The sequence below is a fragment of the Symphalangus syndactylus genome, chromosome 9 (genome assembly GCF_028878055.3).
Source record: "Symphalangus syndactylus isolate Jambi chromosome 9, NHGRI_mSymSyn1-v2.1_pri, whole genome shotgun sequence".
NCBI classification, from domain to species: Eukaryota; Metazoa; Chordata; class Mammalia; order Primates; family Hylobatidae; genus Symphalangus; species Symphalangus syndactylus.
In genome coordinates this window covers 114,201,608-114,215,165 of record NC_072431.2, presented here as the reverse complement: position 1 = coordinate 114,215,165, position 13,558 = coordinate 114,201,608, and positions in this window count along the sequence as shown.

The window sequence follows — 13,558 nt, the reverse complement described above, 5'->3', positions numbered from 1 at the left end:
TATATATATATATGTGTGTGTGTGTGTGTGTGTATATATATATATACACACAAAATATTGTTGTTTTATCCCCTCTCTGATTTTCTTATTATTTATCTCAGTATTTAATTTACAGGATATCAAAGGAGAAGAATAGTAACCACTCAAAGACTTAATATGCTTTTCTGGAGAACAGCTTAGCCTATTTTTGACTGAACATGAGATAGTTGTATCATATTATGCAGAAGTATAACTCTGTTACTGTCTGTATTTGGAGATTCAGTGAGGTTTTAAGATATGTTTATAGATGTCAAGTTGAGAAAAGGTGAACTGCAGTGGCTTTTGATGTATCAAATTTGCTCTTCTATACTATAGTTTCCAGAGTTCCCTTTCTGCTACTTTTACAGTTAAATTGAGCTTGAAGGGATGTTCTCTTGCAAAAGTTGAATATTGGAAGGAAGCAGTCATTTTGTAGCATGCATATACCTTCTTCTAGTTATTCAATAAAACAATAAACTAGTTGCTACTTTAAAGAGAGTTTCGCAGATGTGATTAAAGTATATGATCAATTAACTATAAGTTAATCAGTTGCGCCGTCTTTAAAAGAGGGTTTAGGCCTTCTCTGAGTTAAGAGAACACTGCCTGTTAACAACACATTTTAGACTGGGACTCCATCCCGCTTGTAATTTCCCTTCTGGGTTGTCTGCTCTAAAGATTTCAGATTTGTTTACATATATATCCTTACATACTTACCCCAAGATATATATGTTTGGGTAAATATGTGGAGATAGATAGATATATCCATCCTACTAATTCTGCTTCTCCAATCAAACCCTGACAAATATAAGCATTGTTAAGAAAGATTTCTAGTCAAGAGGTATCTTTGTTATCATATATATATAACAAAGGCAATAGCATTAACAACAACATACAGCCTGTTAACCCATCAACTATTTTTCAATAAATGCATCTTTCAATATCATAGCTTCAAATCCTAGATGGAGTTAGTATCTAAGTTTCAACATATATTTAACACATTGCTTGTTTCTGTTACAAAATATTATCTACCATTAATCAGAAAGATAATTATTTTCTGTTATTGTTTACATTCTAATAGTGCAGGTTTATTGTTTCATTTCATAATTTAGGAGGGAATTGTCAGTTTATGTATTGAACACTATAAATAACATAATAGAGCTAAATACTAATTTGATTATATACTTATATTTCCATTTTCTGCGGGCATGGTAACTACAAACCATGCTTTCAAGGTCCTTGTGACATTATCAATCTATTAATTATCTTATTTTATTTGACTCCACTGTACAGACTCTGCAGGAAGTATTTGATCCAGGACGATTTAGTGACCTCTCTTAAATGGCTAAGGTGGGAACTAGGGAAAAAAAATGCAGTGAGCTACATAGTAAGAGGGCATATTAACCTTAACCGCTTTGACATCAAGATACTGCTCTTTGTTTCATGGTGTAAGGGATAAATGAGATAAGAAAACAAGATAAAATAGTTGACTAACTCACATTGAGATAAATTTTGTTTTAAGCCCTTTTTGATTAAGGAAGTGCATTATGTCACACTTTACAAAGAAATATACTTTTAAAAAATAACATAAAGGGAATCTCTAAAATTAACATTAAATCCAAATATTCAGTCACTCAGCTCAACTTCAGCCAATTAGCTATTTTCAGAATTAGGACCAGAACCCAGGACTAACTGGCCAGTTTTTGGGCTACAATACAATGTTGGCTTTCCTTTTACTAGGGCATCTAGCTGATGTGCCTACCTTCTAGGTGCTGTTCCAGGTTCTGAGAGTGTGAAATGACTGGCCTGCGTCCTATGCAAGCATTAACTCTAGTTGATTTTCTAAGACCAATCCCTTACAGCTGTATGAATAAGTATGTCATAGAAAAGATCCCCATTAGCTAGTTTGCAGCAGAGCTCCAAATTCCCAAAGTAGGGAGGAGATTTCCTCATCCATCCTTGCTGCTCTTCTTAGACCAGATTGGAAAGCCTCTGCATTTCTTGTTTTTTCCGTTCTCTGATACAAGGCACACACACACACACACACACACGCACACGCACAGTTGTTCTAGATAAAATCCCAAGGTTCTCCTTGCATTATTACGCTGGACTCCAGCTGAACTCTAGTGCCATACCAAAAGAAGAATCATGTTACCTTCTTCCTGATCTGCAGGGAAAATATACCTAAAAACAGTGTTCATAAATATGGAAATAGAAAAATACTATGATTATATCATCTAACCTACTAAATAATTATCATATATCCAACAGAGTAAAATGTTTGCTTCTTCAAATGAGCTTAAAAATGCAATAATTTAAGCATGTGGATATTTATCACAGTTTAGATTGGCAATTTATATATATGTATATAAATACACATATACAGCTGATCTTCATTATTCATGGTAATCATGTTTTATAAAGCCACTATGAATACTAAATTAAATACTAAATTTTTGTTCCTAGGAGAAATTGTATGTGTGTATATATATATATATATATATATATATATCTGCATATATATACATGTATGTATGTATATACACACTCATTTCTCATAGATTATAATCTTAAATCTTAAAAACAACAAATCCTGGCCAGGCATGGTGGCTCATGCCTGAAATGCCAACACTTTGGGAGGCCAAGGCAGGCAGATCACATGAGGTCAGGAGTTCAAGACCAGCCTGGCCAACATGGTAAAACCCTGTCTCTACTAAAAATACAAAAGTAGCCAGGCGGGGTAGTGCATACCTGTCATACTAGCTATCTGGGAGGCTGAGGCAGGAGAATCACCTGAACCCGGGAGGCGGAGGTTGCAGTGAGCCAAGATTGCACTACTGCACTCCAGCCTGGGTGACAAGAACAGCGAAACTCTGCCTCAAAAAAAAAAAAAAAAATTGGAATAGTTTATTTTCTTTATTTTACAAAGGAGAAAACAAGATTCAAAAGTGTGAAGTGACTTGCATAAAACCATGCCCCTTAACAGGTGCCAGAGTGGGGATCTAAACACTGACCAACTGGTCCGAGACCAGAGCTTGGTGCACTACACTGCACCACCCGTGACCTTCTCCATCCTCTTGTCATCTTTATATGAAAGCTGAGACAAGAAGGGCTTGTTCCTCCTTAGCTGGAACTTGCCCAATAGCTGACTCAAATGTTTCTCTGTTTCTGTGCATGTCCACAAATGACTGCAAAAGCACTGCTAGTATTGATTTTGATATTATAAATAAATTATAGCAAGTGGGCAAATTCACAAATATAGAATCTGCAAATAGTGAGGATCAGTTGTATATATGGTCCGTAAACACAAGTCAGTAAATTCAAATTAGTAAAATATCATGCTTTGAAAGATGTAAATAGAAATGTCAAAATTTATAATAAATATGGGATTATGAATAAATGTGTTAACTGATATTTTCTAAAATGAAAATATACTAACTGTAAAATAATGCTCTACTAGAATAACCAATTTTGATTCTCTGCTCTAGAGAATAACTTAAACATCATTAGAAGAATCCAGATCTTCAAAATGCATTTTTTTAAGCTAAATAAAGCTGACATTTAATTATCCACTTTGGAGTATTCATATTAAATCACATAGTATGGATAATCAAAAGTTGTTAACTTCATTGTAAACTAAAGAAACTAAAACATTAAATGAAGACATTATTATTTTAAGTGAATATTTTTATTTTCAGAAGCATAAATTTCTTTGTACATTTTTGTTATCTTGTTTGAATGGTTTATTTTTTATTAATGTATGTGTATGTGGATGTGTGTGTGTGTGTGTCTTTCACTACTAAGGAAAGGCAGAATTTAGAAGGTAAAGAGGAAAATGAATAAAAAGCAAAAATTTCACAGTGATATTTCAACAATACATTTAATTTTTATTCTAATGTTCTAAGCAATATATGGAAATGACTGCCTTTTATAAAAGCAATTTTCTTTCTGGCTTGATGAAAGTAAAAAATCCCTGTATGTTCAAATTCATTTCAAACTTCAAAGGACAGAACAGCCTTGGCATTGGCATGGTTCTTGCAAGCAGTTGGATAAATTGACTACATAATGAGTCCTTGGCTGTTCCTAACCAAAACTTTGTTGGACAGGTTCATTTACAATCCTCAAACAGAATGACCTTCCATCTGGCTTAATGGCCCCTGGATTGTTGCAAATGCGACCTGACATTTCCTTATGGGTGAGTTATTAAATTATATCACAGAACACAATAACATAATTTGGTTTCAGAGCCTAAGTGAAAGTGATAGTCCAGCAGATTAAGATGTAAAATTCCTTTGCAAAATTAAGTTATTTATAATCTGATGCATACCTCCTTGTTTTATCTGCCATATAATATAATTACTTTCCACAGTACAGTAGCTGCATATACTGACAATGCTGACAGAACAGAAATGGCATTTGAAGAGGAGAAAAGAACTTCAGTGGTCAGGTAACTGACTTTTATAGTTATCTTTCTAAACTGAAATCACTTGCAATTTTTGCTTTTCTTTTCCTTAATGGAATTGATCCATTAAGCAGTGCTTCTCTCTTTTGCCTAATAGTATTAGACATACTTAACTCTATGAGCTACAGTTTCTTAATTCATCCTGAAATATCTGCTTTGACATGACTAATACCAATATATTTTTAAATTTAGGGTTTTATCTATTTAGCTGCTTCTATCAGCTGTGGTTTAGTGAAAAATAAACCAATGTCTCATTTGTTACTGTATCGGATATTGGAATTACTGTGACTCTTTAACGGTTTGGATAAATTTCAAAGACCAATAAAGCTAAAAGAACAACATATTTCTACAATTATTCATAAACAATGTAAAATTTCCTGTAGTCAGATTTTTTACCATTAAGAAAAGAAAGATTTGAAGGTAGGATTTGCCTACAGCGACAACTAGAATTTTCATTCTAACAGATTCTTCTGTTAGAATGAAGAACTCTGCTCTGCCTGTGTTTAGTCTCTTTTGCAGAATTTTCTAACTTTCCAAAGCATTTACCCTTATTCTGTTCACTCACAGGTGCTGTTTATCTATCATCAACACAGTTTTAGTTGAATATTCATTCAAGCAAATTTTTCGAGCATCTACTAATCAGTCACTGTGCTAGGTTTTATAAAAATAAAGATAGCAGTAGAAATAATGACAATATTAACTAAAATGTGGTATAATACAAGATCCACTAGGGTAGAGATCTATCTTAATTCATATGTGTGTTCCAAGTGACTAAGATGCACCTGAAACATAAGAGGAGTTCAGTCAACATTTGTGGAATAGCACTTACTGTGTGTTCCACTTGCATATTCTCATTGAACTTTTAAGATGTCCCTACTGGTAGACACTATTTTTCATATGAGGAAATTAATGCAAAAATATGTTAAATTACTCTTCCAACGTCTTGTGTGATAATAGCCAACCATGTATTGAAGCCAGAGTCTGATTCCAGAGACTGTTCTTTGAGCAATTATCTTATTGCCTCTTCCTGCCCTCAGGAAGCACACTCACAAGTTTATTCTGATGAAGACATCCAAAATTAAGTTTTGTAGATGATCTTTGCACATTTATGAGGGCATTTTTACACTCAGCTCTAATCTAGATCCATAATGGCAATATATAAATTACAAGAAGTTTCAACTCCTTGCCAAAACCAATTTGAGTCAATGGGAGTAACTTCACTTCAAGGAATATCATTCCTACATCACTGACTTTATCAACAGTTAATTCTTTGCACATTGTATCTTCCAAACTACATCACTTATAGTTTTAGTGCTAAGATTAAAGCTGATTTCCTGCATTAGGCATTTCCTCATTTAACAGTATTTACCAGTTCATGCACCTCTTAATTTAATTGGACTGTCTATATAAATCCAAACAACATTACATCAGAAGGAAAACATCAAACTTATTTGAAGTCATGAAACCTTACAAAATGAATATTTTTCTTCTTTCTAAATTGATGAATAACAGCATTTCTACTGATTACCTATCTTTCCCCACTCCTCAAAATATAAAATACACACACACTCTGTCACACATGTGTATTATTGTTTTATTTTGGAAGAGTTAGAGATTTGAACTAGTGACCATAATATTTCTTAAGGTCATCACATACCCTAAATAAACACAGAAACCAGGTCTTCTCTACACCGTTAACATTTGCACATGGTTCCTTCTTGAGAGTTAGAGGAACCCAGAGAGTGCTCATTAAATGCCATAGTTATTTCTACATCATGGCATTTAAAGCTTGAAACTTACTTTCCAAACTAAAGCTAAGATTTTCTTTGTAACTCTTTAGGAAATCTGTAAGACAAGTAATCAATGTTTTACACCTGAAGATACAGACTTTGAAGTTTAAAAAAAATAGTGACCGGGATCAGCCATCTAGTGGAGTCATGTATTTCCACTTTGCTTTTTTTTGAGATGAATGATCTAGCCAATACTATAAAATATTATCACCTTGTTACATAGCTATTATGAGTTAAGTCCCTCCAACTACCTCTCTATCCTACCATAGATCTCCTCTTTATCACGTATGCTTCAGCCAGATGAATAGCCAATTCATTAGTTCTCTTCCTGCCTCAGGGACTCTGTTCATTTGTTCTTACCCTGGTGGACAGTCACTGCTCCCACTGCTTCTTCCTTCCTAAGCCTCCACAGACTGAAGTCCCACTAGTCCTAAAGGGTCAAATTCAGATATTAGCTACTCTCTAATATCCTATTTACCAAACGAATGTAAATTCTCCATGTGCTGCATTCCCTTACTCACAGTTTACCCCTAAACAGAAGTTACCTTACACTGTCTTATACTGTAGTCCTCTTTAATCTCAACTTAGTTTACCTCCTAGGTTATAACTACCCAAATGTAAAGGAAATATGAGGAAACTTAAAAATATTCAAGAAAAAATTGAATTAAAAGATAAAAACAAAAAATATAAACTTTACTTTTCAACATAAGCTTCATCAGGTTCAAGACATTTTTGTAAGCAATGAAACCAACCATTTAATCCATCCCTAAAGAACTGAGAGTCTTGGTGATTTAACCGTGCCAATGTAGTCATTTTACATTATGGCCTAAAAAAATGGGTGCCCTCTATGATAGTTTTTAAGATTAGGAAACAAAAATAATTCAGAAGGAGCCAAATTAGGACTGTAAGTTGGATGCCAAATGACTTTCAAAAAAAAAAAAAAAACCTCTCACAAAATTGTTCTTGTTCGATGAGAAGAATGAACAGAAACTTTGTAATGGTGGAGAAAAATTCTGTTGAAGCTTCCCTGGCTTTTTTTTCTGCTAAAGATTTAACCAAGTTTCTCCAAATACTATTGTAATAAGCAAATGTTAATATGCTTGAGCCCTCCAGAAAGTCAACAAGTAAAATACATTAAGTGTACCAACACATTATTATTATGAGCTTGGATCTTGACCAGTTAACTTTTGCTTTGACTGGACCAGTTTCAGCTCCTGGTTGCCATTGTTTTGAATGTGCTTTGTCTTCAGGATTATACTGGTAAAGCTTTTGTTACAATTCTTCATAGAAATACTTCAGGATATTTATTTCACTTGTGTAAAATTTCCATTGAAAACTCTGCTCTTGTCTGAATTTGATCTGGGTGCAATGGTTTGGGCAATCACCAAATGGAAAGTTTGCTCAGCTTTTCCAGGTGAAATTGTGTAAGCTGAACCAACTGAGGTACCTGTGGCATCAGCTATTGTTTGTATTGTTAATCATCAGTTATCTTCAGTTAGGGCACAAACAAGGTAAATATTTTCCTCACAGATTGGTGTGGATAGTTTGCCTCTGCAGGCTTCATCTTCAACATCATTTTGTCCCTTCTCAAAACAAGTTATTCATTTGTAAATTGCTATTTTATTTGAAGCAATTTGACCCCATAAACTTTTCATAAATCATCAGGGATTTCACCATTTTTCCATCTAAGCTTCACCATAAATTTGATGTTTGTTACTGTTTCAATTTTAGCAGAATTCATGTTGCTCTAATAGGAACTCTTTTCAAACTTATGTCTTATGTTTCTTAGTGCCTCAAGCTAGGTCCTATGCAGACATGTCATAACAAGTTAGTTCAAGTTTATTTTGGTGGAAAAAAATTTGAAATGTATGCATAATTTTTCCACAATATGCATCTTCCATGAACTTTTGAAGCTCCTATGTGCTCTGCTCCCCTCATCACACTCTCATTCTCGCATGAGTATATATACATGTGGTGTGCTAGGAGACTGGCTCTCCCCCGCCCACAAAAGAAAAAAAAAAAAAAAAAACAAGGAAAGACAGAAAGAGTAGTGATTTTGTGTGTGTGTTTGACTATTTTAGTGGTTTCACTATTTTAGTGGTGTAAATACTCTTCCCTGGACAATTTCAAGCTACCTTGCCAAATTTCTTAATGTTTTAACAATTGGCTCTTGCTCATTTTAAGAGGTAGCTTATATAAATATATTTACACTAGCATAGTTCTATGTACACAATAAATAACCAATAATAAGCAACAAAGGAGATCAGCATGAAAGAGTGTAGCACAGGAAGGTAGGAAACAGGAACCTATAAAGGAAAATCTCAATTTTTCCTGTTTTCTACAGTACTAATAAAGCAAGGCAGCATAATATTACTCTTCTTTTCCATTGTTCTTGAATTCTTGGTGAAGCCTATTCTTGGTCTTCACAGCCTCTCTCTCTCTCTCTGTTACAAACACACACACACACACATACACACACACACACGCACACTTTGCCAATGACTTTTCTTCTTTCTTTAGTTCCTCTCATCCAATAATTAAAAATTAACTCAGCTAGAGGAAAAATCCCATAGTAGTAGAATTTAAATAATAGAGCACTAGCATCCTACACAATTCATAATGCCCCCTTCAGCAGTCCATTCTACAGGGCTCTTATTCATCCAGGATAGAATGTTCAAGTCTTATGAGTTTACACATTTGACCTCTTCAGGAGAATAACCAATGTGTTTTTCTCCACTGGGCATTACTCTGCCTTTGTCATCTTCATAGCTAATGGTCCTTTAGGAGATTCTTGAAATGAAGTTACTAAAATCTCAGTCTGCCTTTGCTTAGGTTCTTGTCATTGGGCACGTAGAAGTTACTCAGGAACATGATATTCAATTCTATCTGAACCAGCCTGCTAGCTAGAAGGCAGCTTTAACATATATTTAGTTATTCGGTTGCTTTATAAAATTGCACCCATTATAAAAATGCCCAGGGAATAAACCAAAGAATTAGCACATTAATTATAAGTAAAGCATTATAGAACAACAGTAATTAACAACTCTAGTTTTTAGAGCTATCATTCATGCTGGGCCACTAATAGAAAAATAACAAGAATGAGAGAGGGCAATATAACTACTGAATGTCAATCTACCTGTTTATCTATCCAACTACCTACATATCACCCTACCTATGATTTGTAGTCAGTCACCTGGAGTTTTCTGTCTTGATTCTGCTACTTTCTACCATTGACAAAATACACAATTCAATTAAATTCACCACTTTCTATATTTTTTATCTGTAAGAAAGATATCTGTTGTACCAGTGGTAGTGTTTCTAATTTCCGGCTTTATATTGTTCCCAGTATTTGTTTCAGTCTTCATTTCCTCTGACTTGCAACAAAAATGGCATACTTTGGAAATCACGCAAAATTATCTATTTCCATTGAGATGGAGATAGCCTAAACCTGCAGCATAATACATTTAGTCTAGGGAAATAGGTGAGTTTGATAATAGTGACATTTTCAAAATGAAGTAAGGATTTTTTTCACATATTATACATTTTTCATTGCATATCATTTTAAATATCAACTTTTCCTGATCTTTCTTCTAGTTTCTCTATAAAGGTATTTCTTCCAGGACTATATAATATCCGCTCCTCAGCGTGACCTCCCTGACTAGCATCGTAGAGTCAGTATTGATGTTTTTATCGTTATTATTATTTTGTTTTTTGAGACAGAGTCTCACTCTGTTGCCCAGACTGAAGTGCAGTGGCATGATTTTGGCTCGTGCAACCTCCGCCTCCCAGGTTCAAGCAATTCCCATGTCTTAGCCTCCTAAGTAGCTGGGACTGCAGGCATGTGCCACCACGCCCAGCTAATTTTTGTATTTTTAGTGGAGACAGGTTTTCACCATGTTGGACAGGGTGGTCTCAAACTTCTGACCTCAAGTGATGCTCCCACCTTGGCCTACCGGAGTGCTGGGATTACAGGATTGAGCCACCGTGACAGGCCTATGATTTTATTTTTCAATAGTTACCACAATGTGTTATTATTTTATTTCATTGTTTCACTTTTTTGTTGCTTTTAGTAGTTCTTGCACACTAGAATATAAGCCTCCTATTGGCAATTTTAGTGCGTTTTGACCACCTTTATATCCCTAGAACCTAACGTCATTATCTGGCACAACAGATGTCCACTGACCGAATGAATGAGAGGCAGACATAATACATGAAATTAGGAAAGACTTAATAAATAATAGTTTTACAATGGAAACAGAAAGCTCATTTGTTTTTGTGGAAGCAGAGAGTACATCATCCTATACATAGGTCATACTGACACACCCAAATAAATTAATGGATCAGATAAGAAACATCCCAACTCATCTGTTTTCTTCACTATCTTAAGTTTTCAAGTAAATAGAATCTCTGGGTCATTGTCTCAATTTAATTCTTATACACGATTTTTTAAAAGTTCATGATTCTCTATTTAGGCACCACAATATTTCTATAAAAATTTTATAAGGGTGTTTTCATAGCCCTAACATAATTTGCAGCACCTACACATCTTCAAACCTTGAATAATAATAAAAAGTTATTTTGTATTTATATTTACACTAAATTTAGGAAAGGTTAATATATTAAATCAACCTACATTTTACTAAAATCCAGTATTCCTTTTCTTGAGGTTAAATGGCCTTGCTTTGAGGGTAGGGGAAGACAAAAAAAAAAAAAAAGCCCGCTTGACTTCCACTTGCACATTTTCTAGTGAAAAAGATATCTCAGTCACTTCTAACACATCTTAATTGCTTCATTATATTTTTATAGAGCACCTGAATTGCTTGGAAGAAGCTTAATTAAAATGGTGCTTGTTTTATAGTTAACAGAAATGCAAAAAGCACGTATCTTGCAGGACAATCAATCATATTTTTTCTTTGCTGCAGTCTCAAAGACAGTATAGACTGAGCAGATTAATAAGGCACTGAAACATTTGAGCACCATCAGAATTTAGATGTGTGCATCTTCTTGGACCCAAGCCTCTCATAAACTTTAATATAATCTTTCCTTCAATCTGTGGCATCACTTAATGAATCGCTGGCCTTAATATATTTTGTGATCTGACTGTACATTTGCCAATTCTGTGCATTATGGGAGAAAGGAAATTTTCAGTACAGCAGCAGTTATCATTAGGCACAAATTCACATTTCATTTATGGTTGGTTTCACTATTATTTTCAGTAGAAATTATTGGAAACTACAAGATATAGTTTGGAGTCATAATTCAGTGCCAGCCTGCTATGTGGCTTTGACTAACACTTAATTTATCTGTGTTTACTTCCCTTTCTAAACAAAATGGACTTCTTTCCTGGAGACAGGTGATATAATAAACATTTTGTGTTTTTGACTAAAGATTATTGAAGGTAGAGAGGATAGAAGTGTAGAATTTGAGAGAGTTTATATAGAAAAAAAGCCCTTGCAACACCCGAGAGTAGCATCTGCAGGGCAATTCCTAGAAGTTTCCAAAATGACTAAGCATCTCACGATAGGACTCTTGCAACAATGTTGTTCTGACTTGTCACTGACATTTTTCTTCTTATAATCACAATTGTGTTAGAATTTCTGAGCTTTTTAAAGTCTACACTAGAATCTGCTTTGTTTCTCCTCTGGGAGTGGAAAATTTGGATCTTCTTTGAAGCACCCCTTACCTGGACTTTTTCGATTATTTACCCAAACCTATAATAAAGAATTCATTCATTTGTCATACATTCAATAAATATTATTTTGTACTATGTTATTAACACAGATCAAGTCAGATTTTATTGCTTTTGACATCAGGGTCTAATTATTGGACATAGATATGATGTATAGAACATAGGCTAGCATGTAAATAATGTGATCCTCAGAGCAAGAATGAGATTTTAAACACTAAAATATGTATATTTTGGAGGAAACATTCATAAAGAAAATCTATTACCAGTAAAATTGCATTAAATTTTCTGCATGAATAAAGTAATCTAGCTCTGATTTATTACAAATGCTCGTACACAAGGAGACTCATAGAGTAACATGACGTTGCAGGCAAACAGTTAAAAATTCTCCTTCACTGGAAGTAATTTTGAATTATAAAATATAACAGAACTAATACTCCTACCTTTCTCCCCACTATCAAAAAAAAATGCACACACATACACACACACACACACACACACACACACACAGACATTCAGAAGAAATTTTAGTTACCTAGACAACAAAGAAAAAAGGAGAATACTCTAAGCTTAGGGTTCAAAACCTCAGGGTCCTTTTACTATATAGCATAACCTATGATAATAAAAAAAATTACCTCTATTTGGATAAATAACAGTATGGGATAGAATATTTACCCTAGGTGTTTAAGAGAGTGAAGCTGGTGTAGTGAGTTGAATGGTAACTGTATTAGTCTGTTTCCACTCTGCTGTAAATAACTGTATGAGACTGGGAATTTATAAACAAAAGAGGTGTAATTGACTCACAGTTCTCATGGCTGGGGAAGCCTCAGGAAACTTACAATCATGGCAGAAGGCGAAGGAGAAGCAAGTACCTTCTTCACAAGGCAGCAGGAAAGAAAGAGGGCACAGGGGAAACTGCCACATTTAAAGCATCAGATCTCATGAGAACTCCCTCACTATCATGAGAACGGCATGGGGGAAACTGCCTCCATCAGCCAATCACCTTTCACCAGGTTCCTCCCTTGACAGGTAGGGATTACAATTCAAGATGAGATATGGGTGAGGACACAGAGCCAAACCATATTATTCTGCACCTGGCCCGTCCCAAATTTCATGTGCTTTCCACATTTCAAAACCAATCATGCCTTCCTGACAGTCCCCCAAAGTCTTAACTCATTCTAGCATTAACTGGAATGAGCATCAAAAGTCCAAGTCCAAAGTCTCATCTGAGACAAGGCAAGTCTCTTCCACCTATGATCCTGTAAAATCAAAAACAAGTTAGTTACTTCCAAGATACAACAGGGGTACAGGCACTAGGTAAATGTTTCCATTCCAAATGGGAGATATTGGTCAAGTCCAAAACCTGATTGGGCAGTCATTAAATCTTAAAACTCCAGAATCTCCTTTTATTCCATGTCTCACATCCAGGCCATGCTGATGCAAGAGGTAGGCTCCCACAGCCTTGGGCAGCTATGCCAATGTGGTTCTGCAGAGTACAGACCCCATGGCTGTTTTCACAGGCTGGCATTGAGTGCCTGTGGCTTTTTGAGGCACACAGTGCAAGCTGTCGATGGGTCTACCATTCTGGGGTCTGAAGGCCAGTGG